The sequence below is a fragment of the Hydra viridissima genome, unplaced genomic scaffold (assembly GCF_058129835.1).
Source record: "Hydra viridissima isolate aposymbiotic clone 2 unplaced genomic scaffold, HvirCarnegie_v1 scaffold_16, whole genome shotgun sequence".
NCBI lineage: Eukaryota > Metazoa > Cnidaria > Hydrozoa > Anthoathecata > Hydridae > Hydra > Hydra viridissima.
Window position 1 is genome coordinate 3,665,806 of NW_028324315.1, and position 12,007 is coordinate 3,677,812.

At 34.8% G+C, this 12,007-nt stretch overlaps 1 long non-coding RNA gene and 4 other non-coding genes across 5 annotated transcripts; all 5 read right to left on the reverse strand.

Annotated features, from left to right (window-relative positions):
- Nucleotides 1-3,006: 3,006 nt before the first annotated feature.
- Nucleotides 3,007-8,154, reverse strand: LOC149877477 (uncharacterized). The gene is made up of 4 exons (XR_016447893.1): nucleotides 7,506-8,154; nucleotides 7,123-7,274; nucleotides 4,375-5,603; nucleotides 3,007-3,938 (listed from the first exon to the last, which is right to left on the reverse strand). It is a non-coding gene; the product is annotated as an uncharacterized LOC149877477 (long non-coding RNA).
- Nucleotides 4,691-4,854, reverse strand: LOC149877478 (U1 spliceosomal RNA). The gene has a single exon (XR_016448280.1). It is a non-coding gene; the product is annotated as a U1 spliceosomal RNA (small nuclear RNA).
- Nucleotides 4,958-5,149, reverse strand: LOC149877479 (U2 spliceosomal RNA). The gene has a single exon (XR_016448212.1). It is a non-coding gene; the product is annotated as a U2 spliceosomal RNA (small nuclear RNA).
- Nucleotides 8,155-10,388: 2,234 nt separating the features above from the next.
- LOC149877480 (U1 spliceosomal RNA) lies at nucleotides 10,389-10,552 on the reverse strand. Its single transcript, XR_016448281.1, has one exon. It is a non-coding gene; the product is annotated as a U1 spliceosomal RNA (small nuclear RNA).
- A 102-nt stretch (nucleotides 10,553-10,654) lies between these two features.
- On the reverse strand, nucleotides 10,655-10,846 carry LOC149877481 (U2 spliceosomal RNA). Its single transcript, XR_016448213.1, has one exon. It is a non-coding gene; the product is annotated as a U2 spliceosomal RNA (small nuclear RNA).
- Nucleotides 10,847-12,007: the final 1,161 nt, after the last annotated feature.

Here is a 12,007-nt window from a genome sequence, read left to right on the forward strand (position 1 = left end):
TATAAATTAAACAAAGCATTTTATTGGAAGAAATGAACTCCTTAAATGTTTACTGACAAAAAGGTAAAACAATTTAAAAAGTGACCTAAAACACTCAAAACATCAAACAACAAATGGAAAAGGACAAACTTATGACCCTAAATTACAGTTGACAGCATCATGTTAGCAAAAGTAATGCATGCATACACACAAACGTGCATACATACTTCCATACATACAATTTTCCATACATACATACATACATACATACAAACAAACTTCCATACATACATACATACATACATACATACATACATACATGCATGCATGCATGCATGCATGCATGCATTGATACATATATTCATGCATCCATGCGTCATGCCAATACCTTAGGACATTTAATTTAAACAGTGCGCTCTCAGTCCTGGACCACAGATAACCATGGGACTGATAGAGATAGCACCATACTGGAAGATTTAGCTAGCCTTCATCATAATCAGGTGGAATGTCAACAAATTGATTTCTATTCATGCTAATAGCCACAGAGCCATACAGAAAACTGCAGGGAACTTTGCAATCGAGCAATTGTAGATTGTCAGGCCAACTAATGAATTTATGGCAGAGATAACGAAGAAAATCATGAAAAGCCTTGCACATCATATCTCGATTTTTCACAAACTCACAGAGTGTGGTGAATGGAAGAATGCAAAGTTTTTTTAAAAAATTTTACATATTGCCCAACCTAAATCAAGCCTAAAAATGTATTTGCTTAAATTATAGAACCTCAGGATTGATGGAGAACAAAGTTAAAAATATTATCTAGCAGACTTGGGTCAATTTCAATTGTAAATGTAATTGAATTACGATTACTTGAAATTTTAATAGCAACTGAATTACAATGACTTGCACTTGTAATTCACTTACAAGTCATATTATTACAATTACTTGTGACTGTACCTTATAAAATACAATAACAATTACTTCATGAAAATACATTTAATTACAATTAAGTTACAGCCACAATTGAGCCAAGTCTGATGCTAACCTAACTTAACCCTTAACCAACCTTGGCCCAGAACCATATGTACACTCAAAATTCAGTACTTTCGACATTTTATTTTCAATGCTTAGACTTGCTACCTGAGGCTGGGTTAATTTTAACAGAAACTCTGTAAAACATTGAAAAGCCATGTTATGAAAAAGCCAAACAAAAGGTTTGATTCAAAGTGCATTGAACATGCCATTTTTTAAAAAAAAAATTGTCACGTATCTTTCATCAAACTAAAGGATTGTTTTAAAGAAGTGGACAGATTGTCCATTGAAAAGTATCCCTAATTGACCATTCATTTGTTGGCCTTGTGTCAGTTTAACTGTAAAAGAAATAAAGCTGTGAACAAACTAGAAGAAGAAATTCTCAGAAAGATGCTTCTTCTGTTTCACTCACCGATACGAGCGAGAAGAACTCCTCACTTTTCCTCGCTCACTGGGATGCTCTTGTGAGTAGCAGTAGTAGGAGTAGTAGCAGTGGTAGTGCAGATTCTAATACAGATATTTCAGGAACTCAAGACGGACTCTGAAAGTCTCTTGTGACTACCCCTAAAAATGCAAATTTATTTCTAAGCATTATTTTTTTTTTTAATCAGGAACTATTTTTAAGTATTTTTGAAGACTTGAGAGAGTAAAGTGTACAAAACAGTAGTGGCTAAACTGCTTCAAGTTTTAAAATATAAGGTAGAAAACATTGAAAATAAGTAGCGCAGTACTTTTTGTTACTTAAAGCATTCTTGATAAATGATAAAAACTTAAATGGAACTCCTCTAAACTCACTTGTCTTGGTTTTGTCTTAGATACTCTTTTCTTCCATTTTTTTTTTTTTTTTTTTTTTTAATTCGAAACAAACCAAACCAAAAGCACCTTTACGGCTCCTTGACGCTAGGCCGACACCAATAACTTTAGTAGGACTGCGCGTAACCACTACACCGTTGTTAAACTAAGATCGTAGTAACTAAGTAACTAAGTTAAACTAAATTCGTGGAGCGTAGTAACTCCTTCAGTTTACCTGTCAGTTAAATGATGAAAAGTGTACGTGATCATTCGATCTTAGGCTTTTTTTTTTTTATTTCATTGTTCCCCTTCCCGAAACCCCGAAATGAACGAAATACGATTGGCAAGTATTTGATGCATACCTTAATACACAGTGACTAAAATGTAGTATGTGTTTTTTCCGTGCCCAGCGAATGGTCGGAAGATAGTGCATGCTTTTAGATATCTTAGAGCTTGCGGTTTCATACTAGTGCCCAAGCCTTTGTGTGATTCTTTTTTAAAAAAAAGCAGAAGTTAGATTTTTTGCATTTAATGACAAAAATTTTAGCAAGATCTAATGATTAAATCTGAATAATGATTTTTAAAAACCATGTTCTGCCTCAGTTGCACATAAAATGGTCATATTCTAATCAAGAAGTAGTTAAGCTCTCTCAATCTTTTATTTTCTGCAACCTTCCTAAAGAAAAACATTCGTTATTCAAAAGAAATTATTCAAACAGTTTTTTGTTTTCTTTTCTTTCTTTTCCATTTGTGATCAAATTATGGTTAGTACTAACGGTAGCACATTGCATCCACTTCCTCGTTATTAGTATTTTCTTACCAGCATTAACAACATTCGTTATTTCGTAACTATCCAATTAATGCTTAATAGTTTTAAAATTTACCACAAAAGACTACATTAACTGTCTTGTAAGCGCCAATAAGAATATAATTAAATAAGTATACAACGCCTGGAAGGAAGAAATGTGCTGCTGTTTGTCTTTCTATAATCATCAACGAAGAAATGAAAAAGAAAAATCGGACTCTGGTTTGATTGACAATTCTGAATGCAATTTATACATTCTTGACGCACACAAACATGGTGACAAACAAACAATACTAGGAGCCAATAGTAATTTGCTAAAATTTTTTTTTTTTTTTTTTTTTGCAGGAATAGAGTTCTTATAGTTTTCGTTTCTAAAAAAGAAAAAAAAAAAAAAAAATGAAGAAAAAAAACAAGTCAAACAAAAAAACAACAACAACAAAAAACAAATAGGTTTTCAGTTGTTCATAGACTAAGACGGATTAGAACAACTCGAGTATTTTATTTTAGCAGCTAATTTGTTCTCGGCGATGTTTGCTCCATAAAATATAACGATTGCAACAGATATTTTCATTTGAACCCATTTTCTAATGCGTATAATGTTTTTAAAATTTGTGTGGCATAAGACTCTCGTCTCTTTCTCTTGCGCTTCTTGTCACCAGTTCCAGCGACTTTTCCGCCTTTCTTACCAGCGCGCTTCTCGCCTTTTTTTGCCACCTTTGGCGCTTGTTTTCCTCCGGCTTTTGGTGCGTCAGATCATTTCGACGAGCTTAGCAGTGAAAGTTTTTTCTTCTTTGTTTTCATTGCATTGCAACTGGATTTAATTTAAAGTAGATTTGTGGTTTCCAACTTGATAACTTTTCCGTTCTACGCACTTCTATTGGTTTTTAAAAGATTACGTCATTTGAGCATTGTTTATTTCTTTTTTACTATTGGTTAAAAAACTCTTTTCTGTTTAACAAAAAGCCGCACGAGATCTCTAGTCTGTCAGTCTGTTTTCAGTAGAAAACAAAATGTTAGCACGTGGAAAAGGAGGAAAAGCTAAGGCTAAGAGTGGCTTTCTTCAGTTTCCTGTTGGTCGTGTCTAATCTCATCGGTTTAGGCGCACCATCTACTTAGCTGGAGTTTTTGAAAACCTCTCCGCCGAAAATCTTAGAGCTAGCTGGTAATGCTGCACGCGATAACCAGAGAGCCAGGATCATTCCTCGTCGTTTGCAGCTAGCTGTTCGCAACGACGAAGAAGTTAAACAAGCTGTTGTTTGGTGTTACAATCGCGAGCAGCGGTGTGTTGCCAAACATTCAGGCTATGTTGCAATCGTTCCAAAACGGCAATCTAAACAATACCAAAGGCTAACTTCATAGCTACACACCTGTTCAAAGATTATTGTTAAGGCATTGGAAACTTACGCGAAGTTGATTTGTAGACTTGCTGCAACTTATCAAAACATGCAATAATAGCTGTTTTCAAGTCATAAACTACAAGTCAAAAAATATACCAGAATCCAATATGAAATATACAAAAATGGATGGAAATTGTTACTATTGTTGTTACTATCATTACTGTTAGTTTGTTATTGCCATTACTTATTTTTTATGATTATTACTATTGTTATTATCGTTATTATCATTGCTGTTGGTATTATTATTAGTCTGTTATTGCTATCATCATCTTTTATTACCATTATTACGATTGTTATTATTTTCAATCTTACTATTATTATCAAATTTTTATTATTGCGACTATTTTTTTTTCTTTCAACAATTATTACCATTATTGTTTTTTTATTACAGCCATTCATTGAATGATTTCTGGTGTTGCAGCCGTTCGATCACGCTTACTGGTTGCGACTAGATTTTCATTGATTTTATAAGAAAAAAAACAAAACAACAACAAAGAACTTTTGAACGAAATAAAATGTGTTTACACTTTTAGGAGGCTTTGTTTACCTTCTCACTGACAAATCTTCACTCGAGGATATATACATAACATATAAATACACATAAAACATACCTTTTCTCAAATACTCGTTTACGTCCAGTAACTCATAGAGGGCTGAGTGAGGGTTTTTTTTTTTGCATCTTTAAAGGGGGCGAGCGCGAACGCAGGCCCCCACTACCAGAAATTGTACGGTCGAGTTACCGACGTTAGCGGTAATCGCAGGGGTCAGCCCAGGCGAAGTGCAATGCAAGAGCCTCACCCTGGAAGAAGCCCCATGTTGATCAGGTTTACTTCCCCGTCAGGTAAGTATGCCTTTCCCGTTGTGTGGGGAGCCTCGGACGTGCCCCAATCTTCGCAATTGTGGTTTTTTGATTGGACCCTAACCGCATCGTTCCGTTTTTTTTTTTTTCTCTTTTTAATGGGCCGCACTCAGCAGTAGTGCAACGCCGAGGCAACCCGCGGTCAGGGCGAGGTAAACCTACGATCCCTTGACCAAATGCCAAAAATCAGATTAATATATGAGCCGGACTATGCCGGCGTACCAGATATTAAACTGATAAGAACAGATACTACACTTGATCTTAGCCATTAGGCCGAGAAGCGATACTTTTTCAACGAATTTGTGTGCTGGCTCCCTCCCTTTGAACGAAAAAACTTGTGGGCATTTGAATAAGTCGATGGGTAACTGTAAGTTTGAACAATGAAAACATGGGCTCGTTGTATGAAACTAAAACTGCAACAATTTCATTCTAAAACATTTGGGTTTTTTAACCTTCTTTCAGAAATAACCCAACTAACCAAGATTTAAAAATAACACTGGGCAGCAGCAGATTCAAATGCATAATGCGATCAAAAGCCAAGTTGAACAATCCAAAATCAACTCAAAATACTAGCGCCCCGACAGATTTTTTCTGTCAAAAAACATTTGGAGAACCTCTGTATTTAAATGTTCTTTTCATCTGTTGTAACGATGGTACTTTAATCCATCACCAAAACAGCAGAGCTTAGGAAGATTTGTTTGTCATTAGCCTCAAATAGCAATTTCTCACAAACTAAAATCTAAAAAACAAAGTTGAAGTTTAGAAATTTGGACGGTGTAAACTAATTTAAGACTTTAAACTGAGTAGCAAGAAATATTTTTGAAATATTTCTGTTTACATATAAATTAAACAAAGCATTTTATTGGAAGAAATGAACTCCTTAAATGTTTACTGACAAAAAGGTAAAACAATTTAAAAAAGTGACCTAAAACACTCAAAACATCAAACAACAAATGGAAAAGGACAAACTTATGACCCTAAATTACAGTTGACAGCATCATGTTAGCAAAAGTAATGCATGCATACACACAAACGTGCATACATACTTCCATACATACAATTTTCCATACATACATACATACATACATACAAACAAACTTCCATACATACATACATACATACATACATACATACATACATGCATGCATGCATGCATGCATGCATGCATTGATACATATATTCATGCATCCATGCGTCATGCCAATACCTTAGGACATTTAAACAGTGCGCTCTCAGTCCTGGACCACAGATAACCATGGGACTGATAGAGATAGCACCATACTGGAAGATTTAGCTAGCCTTCATCATAATCAGGTGGAATGTCAACAAATTGATTTCTATTCATGCTAATAGCCACAGAGCCATACAGAAAACTGCAGGGAACTTTGCAATCGAGCAATTGTAGATTGTCAGGCCAACTAATGAATTTATGGCAGAGATAACGAAGAAAATCATGAAAAGCCTTGCACATCATATCTCGATTTTTCACAAACTCACAGAGTGTGGTGAATGGAAGAATGCAAAGTTTTTTTAAAAAATTTTACATATTGCCCAACCTAAATCAAGCCTAAAAATGTATTTGCTTAAATTATAGAACCTCAGGATTGATGGAGAACAAAGTTAAAAATATTATCTAGCAGACTTGGGTCAATTTCAATTGTAAATGTAATTGAATTACGATTACTTGAAATTTTAATAGCAACTGAATTACAATGACTTGCACTTGTAATTCACTTACAAGTCATATTATTACAATTACTTGTGACTGTACCTTATAAAATACAATAACAATTACTTCATGAAAATACATTTAATTACAATTAAGTTACAGCCACAATTGAGCCAAGTCTGATGCTAACCTAACTTAACCCTTAACCAACCTTGGCCCAGAACCATATGTACACTCAAAATTCAGTACTTTCGACATTTTATTTTCAATGCTTAGACTTGCTACCTGAGGCTGGGTTAATTTTAACAGAAACTCTGTAAAACATTGAAAAGCCATGTTATGAAAAAGCCAAACAAAAGGTTTGATTCAAAGTGCATTGAACATGCCATTTTTTAAAAAAAAAATTGTCACGTATCTTTCATCAAACTAAAGGATTGTTTTAAAGAAGTGGACAGATTGTCCATTGAAAAGTATCCCTAATTGACCATTCATTTGTTGGCCTTGTGTCAGTTTAACTGTAAAAGAAATAAAGCTGTGAACAAACTAGAAGAAGAAATTCTCAGAAAGATGCTTCTTCTGTTTCACTCACCGATACGAGCGAGAAGAACTCCTCACTTTTCCTCGCTCACTGGGATGCTCTTGTGAGTAGCAGTAGTAGGAGTAGTAGCAGTGGTAGTGCAGATTCTAATACAGATATTTCAGGAACTCAAGACGGACTCTGAAAGTCTCTTGTGACTACCCCTAAAAATGCAAATTTATTTCTAAGCATTATTTTTTTTTTTAATCAGGAACTATTTTTAAGTATTTTTGAAGACTTGAGAGAGTAAAGTGTACAAAACAGTAGTGGCTAAACTGCTTCAAGTTTTAAAATATAAGGTAGAAAACATTGAAAATAAGTAGCGCAGTACTTTTTGTTACTTAAAGCATTCTTGATAAATGATAAAAACTTAAATGGAACTCCTCTAAACTCACTTGTCTTGGTTTTGTCTTAGATACTCTTTTCTTCCATTTTTTTTTTTTTTTTTTTTTTTAATTCGAAACAAACCAAACCAAAAGCACCTTTACGGCTCCTTGACGCTAGGCCGACACCAATAACTTTAGTAGGACTGCGCGTAACCACTACACCGTTGTTAAACTAAGATCGTAGTAACTAAGTAACTAAGTTAAACTAAATTCGTGGAGCGTAGTAACTCCTTCAGTTTACCTGTCAGTTAAATGATGAAAAGTGTACGTGATCATTCGATCTTAGGCTTTTTTTTTTTTTATTTCATTGTTCCCCTTCCCGAAACCCCGAAATGAACGAAATACGATTGGCAAGTATTTGATGCATACCTTAATACACAGTGACTAAAATGTAGTATGTGTTTTTTCCGTGCCCAGCGAATGGTCGGAAGATAGTGCATGCTTTTAGATATCTTAGAGCTTGCGGTTTCATACTAGTGCCCAAGCCTTTGTGTGATTCTTTTTTAAAAAAAGCAGAAGTTAGATTTTTTGCATTTAATGACAAAAATTTTAGCAAGATCTAATGATTAAATCTGAATAATGATTTTTAAAAACCATGTTCTGCCTCAGTTGCACATAAAATGGTCATATTCTAATCAAGAAGTAGTTAAGCTCTCTCAATCTTTTATTTTCTGCAACCTTCCTAAAGAAAAACATTCGTTATTCAAAAGAAAATTATTCAAACAGTTTTTTGTTTTCTTTTCTTTCTTTTCCATTTGTGATCAAATTATGGTTAGTACTAACGGTAGCACATTGCATCCACTTCCTCGTTATTAGTATTTTCTTACCAGCATTAACAACATTCGTTATTTCGTAACTATCCAATTAATGCTTAATAGTTTTAAAATTTACCACAAAGACTACATTAACTGTCTTGTAAGCGCCAATAAGAATATAATTAAATAAGTATACAACGCCTGGAAGGAAGAAATGTGCTGCTGTTTGTCTTTCTATAATCATCAACGAAGAAATGAAAAAGAAAAATCGGACTCTGGTTTGATTGACAATTCTGAATGCAATTTATACATTCTTGACGCACACAAAACATGGTGACAAACAAACAATACTAGGAGCCAATAGTAATTTGCTAAAATTTTTTTTTTTTTTTTTTTTGCAGGAATAGAGTTCTTATAGTTTTCGTTTCTAAAAAAGAAAAAAAAAAAAAAAAATGAAGAAAAAAAACAAGTCAAACAAAAAAACAACAACAACAAAAAACAAATAGGTTTTCAGTTGTTCATAGACTAAGACGGATTAGAACAACTCGAGTATTTTATTTTAGCAGCTAATTTGTTCTCGCGATGTTTGCTCCATAAAATATAACGATTGCAACAGATATTTTCATTTGAACCCATTTTCTAATGCGTATAATGTTTTTAAAATTTGTGTGGCATAAGACTCTCGTCTCTTTCTCTTGCGCTTCTTGTCACCAGTTCCAGCGACTTTTCCGCCTTTCTTACCAGCGCGCTTCTCGCCTTTTTTTGCCACCTTTGGCGCTTGTTTTCCTCCGGCTTTTGGTGCGTCAGATCATTTCGACGAGCTTAGCAGTGAAAGTTTTTTCTTCTTTGTTTTCATTGCATTGCAACTGGATTTAATTTAAAGTAGATTTGTGGTTTCCAACTTGATAACTTTTCCGTTCTACGCACTTCTATTGGTTTTTAAAAGATTACGTCATTTGAGCATTGTTTATTTCTTTTTTACTATTGGTTTAAAAACCCTTTTCTGTTTAACAAAAAGCCGCACGAGATCTCTAGTCTGTCAGTCTGTTTTCAGTAGAAAACAAAATGTTAGCACGTGGAAAAGGAGGAAAAGCTAAGGCTAAGAGTGGCTTTCTTCAGTTTCCTGTTGGTCGTGTCTAATCTCATCGGTTTAGGCGCACCATCTACTTAGCTGGAGTTTTTGAAAACCTCTCCGCCGAAAATCTTAGAGCTAGCTGGTAATGCTGCACGCGATAACCAGAGAGCCAGGATCATTCCTCGTCGTTTGCAGCTAGCTGTTCGCAACGACGAAGAAGTTAAACAAGCTGTTGTTTGGTGTTACAATCGCGAGCAGCGGTGTGTTGCCAAACATTCAGGCTATGTTGCAATCGTTCCAAAACGGCAATCTAAACAATACCAAAGGCTAACTTCATAGCTACACACCTGTTCAAAGATTATTGTTAAGGCATTGGAAACTTACGCGAAGTTGATTTGTAGACTTGCTGCAACTTATCAAAACATGCAATAATAGCTGTTTTCAAGTCATAAACTACAAGTCAAAAAATATACCAGAATCCAATATGAAATATACAAAAATGGATGGAAATTGTTACTATTGTTGTTACTATCATTACTGTTAGTTTGTTATTGCCATTACTTATTTTTTATGATTATTACTATTGTTATTATCGTTATTATCATTGCTGTTGGTATTATTATTAGTCTGTTATTGCTATCATCATCTTTTATTACCATTATTACGATTGTTATTATTTTCAATCTTACTATTATTATCAAATTTTTATTATTGCGACTATTTTTTTTTCTTTCAACAATTATTACCATTATTGTTTTTTTATTACAGCCATTCATTGAATGATTTCTGGTGTTGCAGCCGTTCGATCACGCTTACTGGTTGCGACTAGATTTTCATTGATTTTATAAGAAAAAAAACAAAACAACAACAAAGAACTTTTGAACGAAATAAAATGTGTTTACACTTTTAGGAGGCTTTGTTTACCTTCTCACTGACAAATCTTCACTCGAGGATATATACATAACATATAAATACACATAAAACATACCTTTTCTCAAATACTCGTTTACGTCCAGTAACTCATAGAGGGCTGAGTGAGGGTTTTTTTTTTTGCATCTTTAAAGGGGGCGAGCGCGAACGCAGGCCCCCACTACCAGAAATTGTACGGTCGAGTTACCGACGTTAGCGGTAATCGCAGGGGTCAGCCCAGGCGAAGTGCAATGCAAGAGCCTCACCCTGGAAGAAGCCCCATGTTGATCAGGTTTACTTCCCCGTCAGGTAAGTATGCCTTTCCCGTTGTGTGGGGAGCCTCGGACGTGCCCCAATCTTCGCAATTGTGGTTTTTTGATTGGACCCTAACCGCATCGTTCCGTTTTTTTTTTTTCTCTTTTTAATGGGCCGCACTCAGCAGTAGTGCAACGCCGAGGCAACCCGCGGTCAGGGCGAGGTAAACCTACGATCCCTTGACCAAATGCCAAAAATCAGATTAATATATGAGCCGGACTATGCCGGCGTACCAGATATTAAACTGATAAGAACAGATACTACACTTGATCTTAGCCATTAGGCCGAGAAGCGATACTTTTTCAACGAATTTGTGTGCTGGCTCCCTCCCTTTGAACGAAAAAACTTGTGGGCATTTGAATAAGTCGATGGGTAACTGTAAGTTTGAACAATGAAAACATGGGCTCGTTGTATGAAACTAAAACTGCAACAATTTCATTCTAAAACATTTGGGTTTTTTAACCTTCTTTCAGAAATAACCCAACTAACCAAGATTTAAAAATAACACTGGGCAGCAGCAGATTCAAATGCATAATGCGATCAAAAGCCAAGTTGAACAATCCAAAATCAACTCAAAATACTAGCGCCCCGACAGATTTTTTCTGTCAAAAAACATTTGGAGAACCTCTGTATTTAAATGTTCTTTTCATCTGTTGTAACGATGGTACTTTAATCCATCACCAAAACAGCAGAGCTTAGGAAGATTTGTTTGTCATTAGCCTCAAATAGCAATTTCTCACAAACTAAAATCTAAAAAACAAAGTTGAAGTTTAGAAATTTGGACGGTGTAAACTAATTTAAGACTTTAAACTGAGTAGCAAGAAATATTTTTGAAATATTTCTGTTTACATATAAATTAAACAAAGCATTTTATTGGAAGAAATGAACTCCTTAAATGTTTACTGACAAAAAGGTAAAACAATTTAAAAAAGTGACCTAAAACACTCAAAACATCAAACAACAAATGGAAAAGGACAAACTTATGACCCTAAATTACAGTTGACAGCATCATGTTAGCAAAAGTAATGCATGCATACACACAAACGTGCATACATACTTCCATACATACAATTTTCCATACATACATACATACATACATACAAACAAACTTCCATACATACATACATACATACATACATACATACATACATGCATGCATGCATGCATGCATGCATGCATTGATACATATATTCATGCATCCATGCGTCATGCCAATACCTTAGGACATTTAAACAGTGCGCTCTCAGTCCTGGACCACAGATAACCATGGGACTGATAGAGATAGCACCATACTGGAAGATTTAGCTAGCCTTCATCATAATCAGGTGGAATGTCAACAAATTGATTTCTATTCATGCTAATAGCCACAGAGCCATACAGAAAACTGCAGGGAACTTTGCAATCGAGCAATTGTAGATTGTCAGGCCAACTAATGAATTTATGGCAGAGATAACGAA